Source organism: Salminus brasiliensis, chromosome 4 (assembly GCF_030463535.1).
Source record: "Salminus brasiliensis chromosome 4, fSalBra1.hap2, whole genome shotgun sequence".
Taxonomy (NCBI): Eukaryota; Metazoa; Chordata; class Actinopteri; order Characiformes; family Bryconidae; genus Salminus; species Salminus brasiliensis.
Window position 1 is genome coordinate 49,131,483 of NC_132881.1, and position 8,447 is coordinate 49,139,929.

Below are 8,447 nucleotides of genomic sequence, written 5' to 3' on the forward strand. Positions count from 1 at the left end.
TGATTCAATTGATTCGGATTGTACTGCATTTCTATTTGATTACACACACACACACACACACACACATTTACATTTGCGGATAGCAGGGGTACACATATCTGACATCATAATGATTCAGTTTGATTTATTTAAATGTGTTTATAATTAGGAAATGATTTGATGAATTATAAAATCTAAAATTGCTCCACTGATAACACACACACACACACACACATACACAGATGGGTTAGTCGTTGTCTATAGAACTGATTTAAATCTTTGCTTTAATTTGATTACAATTTCTTTGGAAATGATTCAGTGAATCATAAAGTCTTAAATAGGGCCACATTTGATTTTGCTATGAACACACACACACACACACACATACAAACACACACACACACATGCAACTTGGTATTGTGATCTCACAATTCAGTTCACTTTAGAATTCCTTAACGATTCCTCGAATCATGAAATCTCACAGTTCACCATATATGTAATTACGCACACACACACACATACTCACACACACACACACACACACACACAGATTTACATTGTTCTAAGTGATGTGCATCTAGTTACAGTTCTTTAAGAATTGATTCAGTGAGTCATGAAAATTTTACTTATATGATTCACCAAACAAAGCTCTTGAAATTTTTAAACAGTAAACAATTTTTTACATTAATCTCAGACACACACTTTCTGTCATCATATTAGAAAAAAAATGAGCAGATAAAAAGAAAAACAGGAAAGATTTGTTCATGTATTTCTCTCCAAATGATTCTGATTCAGTTGTGTGACTCCTGACTCCTGATCTGCAGGAGCTGCTGTGTGTTTACTGTGTGGTGTTTGTTTGTATGACCTGCTGGTCCTCACGAGTATAGTGTGAACCAGGTGTCTCTCGACCCAGAGAGAGACACTCAGCAGTGGATGATGGAGGGATGGCGACAAGTTGGGATGGGGACAAGTTGGAGTGGGGGGGGTCGGGGTGGTGTGGAGGTAAAGGAGGACAATGTAAGACAGGAGGAGTGTGAAGCGCCCCCGACTCCCCCCACCCCCCGACCCAGCGGTCCTCAATCACTAACAGACGAGCAGCAGAACATGTGCTCGCGGTTTAGCTCTGTGTGTGTGTGTGTGTGTGTCAGGGCCTAGGCCGTGCCTAAGTGGAACAACATGGACGGGTCGGCCCAAGGAAGTGTGTGTGTGTGTGTGTGTGTGTGTGTGTGTGGTTTTTGGGGCCTTGTATTGTGGAAGCAGCTTCTGTGAAACCTCTCTCTCTCTCACCCTCTCTCTCTCTCTCTCTCTCTCTCACTCTCTCACCCTCTCTCTCTCTCTCACCCTCTCTCTCACCCTTTATGCCATGTTATTAGACACCTGGACGAGCATCCATAAGAGTGTGTGTGTGTGTGTGTGTAGGATTTACAGTGGTTCTGCTGAAGATAACCTCATATGGTAAGGTTTTCCCCATCGCTCTGAGTGTTCCTTACACACACACACACACACACACTCACACACACACACACTACACCTCTACTATTGGATCAGAGAGAGAGAGAGAGAGAGAGGTAGGAAGAGAGAGCAGTCTTTTCAGTGTGCTGTTGCTATGAGTGATGCTGGCTATGGAGTGAGACAGTGGGAGCAGAGGGGGTTGATATGGAATCAGGGGTGGACGCTGAGGTTATTGCTGAAGCATGACTAAGTACACAATTTAGGCTCCTAATAGACTGTTAGAGCGGAGCTCACCAGTCGATCGCTTAAAGGCGCGACGGCTCCGACGCTGTTTTGAATTTTGATTTGCGAGAGGAGAGAATTATAAATAACGTCAATAGCCATTAAAACCAACTACGCTGCTTTTTAATCGTCCTGGGGTGGTTTATAAGAACGCCCTTCAAATAACATAAACACTCTCACACACACACACACACACACATATATTAGTTAGCATTGACAAAAAATTCTAGCTAAAAAGAAAAAGGATAGGATGTTGGTGCTAGGATGGTGATCCAATGATTGGTATGGGGTGCTGCCTACTTGCTGTGTCATGTACTGTATAATGGTTGGCAGGTTGCTGTTAATAGGTGGTTGCTATGTGGTTACTATGTTGTGCTATGTTGTAGCTACATGGTTGTTTGATCAACTTATGTAACTTATGTAACTTCATGTCATGTGGAATGTTGCTAGGTGGTCAATAGCTGGTTGCTATGTGGTTGCCATGTTGTCCTATGTGGTTACTAGATAATTGTTAAATAATTGGCAGGGGCCGCTACCTTTCTACCTAATGCTATGTATGACTGTTGCTAGGTTGTTCCTATGTGGTTACTATGCAATTCAGTGTGGTTATTATGTGGTTGCTATGGGATCTCAGGTGGTTGCTGGAACGTTGGTAGGTGTCTTTGTCCCACGTGTTTGTAAGGGTGTACTGGAGGGGTACCAAAACATTTGCTCACAGTATTACACCATTTATTATTACTATTATTATTAATAATAATAATAATAATAATAATAATAATAATAATAGTGTCATTAGGTCATGGGGTCTTCCCAGAGTGAGGCATTCCAGAGGCTAAGCATTCCATGCCCTACTTGATGCTGGGCCTGGTATGTAAGTTGTGTGTGTGTGTGTGTATGTGTGTGTGTGTGTGTGTGTGTGTATGTTGTAAGGTAATGAATGTCACTCTGTGGAGGGTGTGTTTGTGAATGTGTGTGTCTGTGTGTGTGTGTACTAGCTTGTCTTTTGTTCTCCTCAACCTCACACACTCCTATTGAGCCTTAACAGGGCCTTCATCCAGACCCTAACACACCTACAGTGTGTGTGTGTGTGTGTGTGTATCTATGACTGTGTGTGTGTGTGTGTGACATGAATATGCCCCCCCGAATCAGAACGCACAGTGAAGTGTGAGAAACGGAGCGGAGTGAAGGCCGTGTGTGCCAGCATCCCTCCCTCGCTCTCTTTCTCTCTCTCTCTCTCTCTCTCTTTTTCCTCCTCTGCCCGCTCCTCTCTCGTCCCTCGTTCTCCTCCAGCTGTGAGCTGTAAGCTGGAGCGCCGGGCCCGCAGCAATGGAGACCAGATGCCGCTTTTTCTCCGCTGTCACTCCGCCGGCCTCTCCCAGACAGATGGAATTCCTATCAGTCTGGGCCTCTCTCGCCCTCTCTCTCTCTCTCTCGCCCTCTCTCTCTCTCAGGGAGAGGAATAAAGGAGAGGAGGAAGGGAAAAAAGGGCCTCCGCAGCCTCCCCTCCACCACATGTGGAACTGGCTCGGGTTGAGCGACATTTGCAGTAATGTTCTTGTCCTTGTAGAACATTGTGCTTCCTCTGGCGTGTTTTTTTTTTTTTTTACAAGATGTGGTTTCCCCGACTCTGACGAACGTTCCAGCAGAGCCAGATGGAACTGCTGAGCAGCAGAGGAGTGTAGAGCGTAGACTAAACCCGCACTCCAGTGAAAGTGCTGTTATTTCAGTCGTATAATGAGTCAAGTAGAAGGAAAAATATTAATTTAGCAAAAAGCAGCTTCTGAAAATGTGCTCAAGCTCAAGATTGAGTCTGATATTTTATGGCGACGTCAGCCAGACGCTTGTAGAATTTGCAAAAGTGCAGATAAAAGACAGCAGGTAAAACATACACAATGTTCAAAAGTTTACGGACACCCCTTCTAATAAATGCATTCAGCTCTATTAAGCTGCATCCATTGCTGACACAAGAGCACACACACACACAGCTAGTCTAGTCCTTGTACAGAATAAGTACTGCCAATAGAATAGGACTCTCTGGAGCAGATCAACATCATGACCCTATTGGCTCCATGCTGCCTAATAATGCCAGGCGTGGGCTAGAGGGGTATAAAGCCCCCCAGCATTGAGGAGCTGTGGAGCAGTGGAAGAACTGTGTTCTCTGAAATGATGGTGGTGGAGCTCCATCCAGTACTTTTGGGATCCTCACAGCAATGCTCCTTCTCCAGAATCTAGTAGAAAGTCTTCCTCTCTGGACAGTAGAGACAGTTACTCCAACAGAAGCAGGATCAGCTCTTTAATACCCTTGATTTCAGAAGAAGCAATGAATGAATGAGCAGGTGTCCCAATACTTTTGTCCATATAGTGTGTGTGTGTTGTTGCAGGTGGTTGATGTAGGATCTCTAATAGTTGTTGGGGTGTTTCTTGCTGGTTACTATGATGCTCAAGGTGGTTGCTATGTGGAAGAGAACTATTAGTATGATTTTAATATTCATATTTTTGGAGCTTCATTGTTTTGCTTTGAAGTAAAACTGGTTGCTATGGTGTCTGCTAACCAGGTTGAGATGGTGTTTGCTAACTCACTGTTAACTAGTTACTATTACAACATTGCAACATTGTTGCCAGATGGTTGCTATGCCATTCAAGATGGTTGCTGCTCGTTGTTATGGTACCCCAGGTGAGGAGGAGTGATCTACAGTAAAGCAGCTCCAGAGTGAGAGGAGGAGTGAGAGGAGGAGTGATCTACAATAAAGCAGCAGCTCCAGAGTAAGAGGAGGAGTGATCTACAGTAAAGCAGCAGCTCCAGAGTGAGAGGAAGAGTGAGAGGAGGAGTGATCTACAATAAAGCAGCAGCTCCAGAGTAAGAGGAGGAGTGATCTACAGTAAAGCAGCAGCTCCAGAGTGAGAGGAAGAGTGAGAGGAGGAGTGATCTACAATAAAGCAGCAGCTCCAGAGTGAGAGGAAGAGTGAGAGGAGGAGTGATCTACAATAAAGTAGCAGCTCCAGAGTGAGAGGAGTAGTGATCTACAGTAAAGCCGCTCCAGAGTGAGAGGAGGAGTGATCTACAATAAAGCAGCAGCTCCAGAGTGAGAGGAGGAGTGATCTACAATAAAGCAGCAGCTCCAGAGTGAGAGGAGGAGTGATCTACAATAAAGCAGCAGCTCCAGAGTGAGAGGAGGAGTGATCTACAATAAAGCAGCAGCTCCAGAGTGAGAGGAGGAGTGATCTACAGTAAAGCCGCTCCAGAGTGAGAGGAGGAGTGATCTACAATAAAGCAGCAGCTCCAGAGTGAGAGGAGGAGTGAGAGGAGGAGTGATCTACAATAAAGCAGCAGCTCCAGGGTGAGAGGAGGAGTGATCTACAGTAAAGCCGCTCCAGAGTGAGAGGAGGAGTGATCTACAATAAAGCAGCAGCTCCAGAGTGAGAGGAGGAGTGATCTACAGTGTAGCAGCTCCAGAGTGAGAGGAGGAGTGATCTACAGTAAAGCAGCTCCAGAGTGAGAGGAGAAGTGATCTACAGTAAAGCAGCTCCAGAGTGAGAGGAGAAGTGATCTACAGTAAAGCCGCTCCAGAGTGAGAGGAGGAGTGATCTACAGGAAAGCAGCAGCTCCAGAGTGAGAGGAGGAGTGATCTACAGTGTAGCAGCTCCAGAGTGAGAGGAGGAGTGATCTACAGTAAAGCAGCTCCAGAGTGAGAGAAGGAGTGATCTACAGTAAAGCAGCTCCAGAGTGAGAGGAGAAGTGATCTACAGTAAAGCAGCTCCTGGACCTGGACCAACACAACACCATCAGCCCAGGCCCAGAGGAGAGACTGGGGGTCTGCTGCAGTCCAGCAGGGAAAGCATGATTTGAAAACACTGAGGAACGTTCAGATGGACCTCCATCTAACTACTGACTCCACACCTCCACCTCTGAGCTTAACATCTTCACCCTCTCTCTCTCTCTCTCTCTCTCTCTCTCTGTCGTTTGCAGGACTGTTCTTGTCCTGGTAGAACATCTTGCTTCCTCTGACGTGTTTTCTTTTCTTTTTGTTTGTGGTTTCTCCGACTCCGACGAAGGTTCCAGGAGAGCCAGATGGAACCGCTAAGCTAAACCCCCTCCTCCTCCTCCTCCTCTCTCACTCTCTCTCGCTCTCACTCTCTCACTCTCTCTCTCTCTCTCTCGGTCTCTCTCTCCCCTTTCCACTCCTCTCGCTCCCTCAGGGACAGTTCGGGGCTTCTGCACAATGGGCCCATTTTATTCAAATAAAGCTGCCATCTGGCCGCAGTGTGCCCGGGCTCATCTTGCCTTGCGCAAAGGAATTTGTAGGGGGCAGAACCCGTGGCGATTATTCGGTTAACGAAGGATGTCCTCTGGCCAAAACGACATGATTTGATTAAGAGAGGAGGAGGAGGAGGAGGAGGAAAAGTAAGCCACCACAAAGCTGCCCCACAGTCCTAAAGCAGCAGAGTTACACACCGAACCCGTCACACACAGTAGCCCTGAGAGTTATTACACACAGATTTCAGAGTTCAGACCGAGACGAGGCTGAACTTGGGAGACATGCCTTTTACTGCAGACCCTCGGAGTGATAATCAGAACTACAAACCAGAAAAACACTACAGCACACCAGCAGCAGTGGCACCAACCACAACCACCACCACCCCTCCACACACACACACACACACACACACACACACACACACACACACAAGAGAGAAGAAAGTTCAGTGACAATGACAATGAATGTGACAATTACAAACGAATAAAAACTGAGCAAATTCTGAAATGAATGATTCCGAAAAAAAACCCAAAACAATTAAATATGTATTAATTAATTTGGAAAAAAGGCTAAAAGAAAGAAAACAGAAATTTCAGAAAAAAGAAAACCCCAAAACATTCTGAAAAGAAAATAGCAAATTGTTAAAAAATGAGAAAAAAAGCACAAAGTTAGAAAATAAATAGCAATTTCTGAAAAAAAATGCAAATCTAAAAAAAAAGGAAATACAGAATTTAAAAAAAAAATGAGTAAAAAATAGCGAATACTGACAAAAAAAGCTAATTCAGAATAAATGCTACTTTAGAAAACAACATCAAATTCAATTAAAAAGAAAACCTGATTCTAAAAAGAAAATATCAAATAGTAAAAAAAAGCAGATTCTGAAAAAAAGCTAAATTTGAAAAAATGCAAATTCTGTGAAAAAAAACAGCACAATTAGCAAAAAAGCACAACATTAAGAAATAAATAGCAAATTTAGAAAATAATATAAACCCAGAAAACAGCAACATAAAAAAATACAAACAAACAAAAAAGCAAAAATGGAAAAACAAATAAATAAATAAGAAAACAGCAAAGTTTGAACACTTCTGAAAAAAACCCTCAATGAAATAAAACGTCCCAATGAATAAAAACCTGGAAACTAGAATAAAAAACATAAACTTTTTAAACAAACTCAGAAAAACTCCTGAACTCCTCAGCTGCGTCCTCCAGAGCTGCTACTGCTCTACCAGAGCTGATCAACGTCCTCCAGAGCTGCTACACGTCCTCCAGAGCTGCTACACGTCCTCCAGAGCTGCTACTGATCTACCAGAGCTGATCAATGTCCTCCAGAGCTGATCAACGTCCTCCAGAGCTGCTACACGTCCTCCAGAGCTGCTACTGCTCTACCAGAGCTGATCAATGTCCTCCAGAGCTGATCAACGTCCTCCAGAGCTGCTACTGCTCTACCAGAGCTGATCAATGTCCTCCAGAGCTGATCAACGTCCTCCAGAGCTGCTACTGCTCTACCAGAGCTGATCAATGTCCTCCAGAGCTGATCAACGTCCTCCAGAGCTGCTACACGTCCTCCAGAGCTCCTACTGCTCTACCAGAGCTGATCAATGTCCTCCAGAGCTGATCAACGTCCTCCAGAGCTGCTACACGTCCTCCAGAGCTCCTACTGCTCTACCAGAGCTGATCAATGTCCTCCAGAGCTGATCAACGTCCTCCAGAGCTGATCAACGTCCTCCAGAGCTGCTACATGTCCTCCAGATCTGATAGACGTACTCCAGAGCTGATAGACGTCCTCAAGAGCTGATTGACATCCTCCAGAGCTGCTACACGTCCTCCAGAGCTCCTATACGAGCTTCTACAGATAAAAATGATTTCATTAAACTTTGTGTTTTTAACCCCAAATGAATCCAACCTCCTGATTCTTCACACGACTCCTCCACCTAACCTGAGGGTCACCCTTCTCCATCCTCTGAGCAGAAACTTCCATTTTAGGCAGTCGGAGTCAGAGCAGAACATTTTTTGGATTTGATCCTGGACCAGAACCCTCCTTCATCACACATCTTTCTCTTCTCCTCCTCCTCCGTTCCATCCCTCCATCCTCTACCTCCATCACCTCCTCTACCTCCCTCCCCGCTCTAACCTGGTTCGTGTTATCGCTGGCTAATGCGTCATCCTCGGGCCGCGCTGCTTCTCTAGGTGGAATTCTTGCATTCATATGGTTATTATTTGAGGACGTCAAGCTGGATTTTTGTTTTAAGGCATGTGCTCCGCTCAGGGCCAAAGCAGCCAGCTTTAGACACATCAAAGGACCAGTGCACTGAATCAAGGTGATCCTGCACACACACACACACACACACACTCACACACTCAGCCAGCTGCAGCCACACTACCATACCCGGCTACCTCATCACTTACCATAGCCTTCATCTTCTTTCTCACTGGAAAAAAGAACCTTTTATTTCCCTTACTGGCCACTTTATTGGAAAA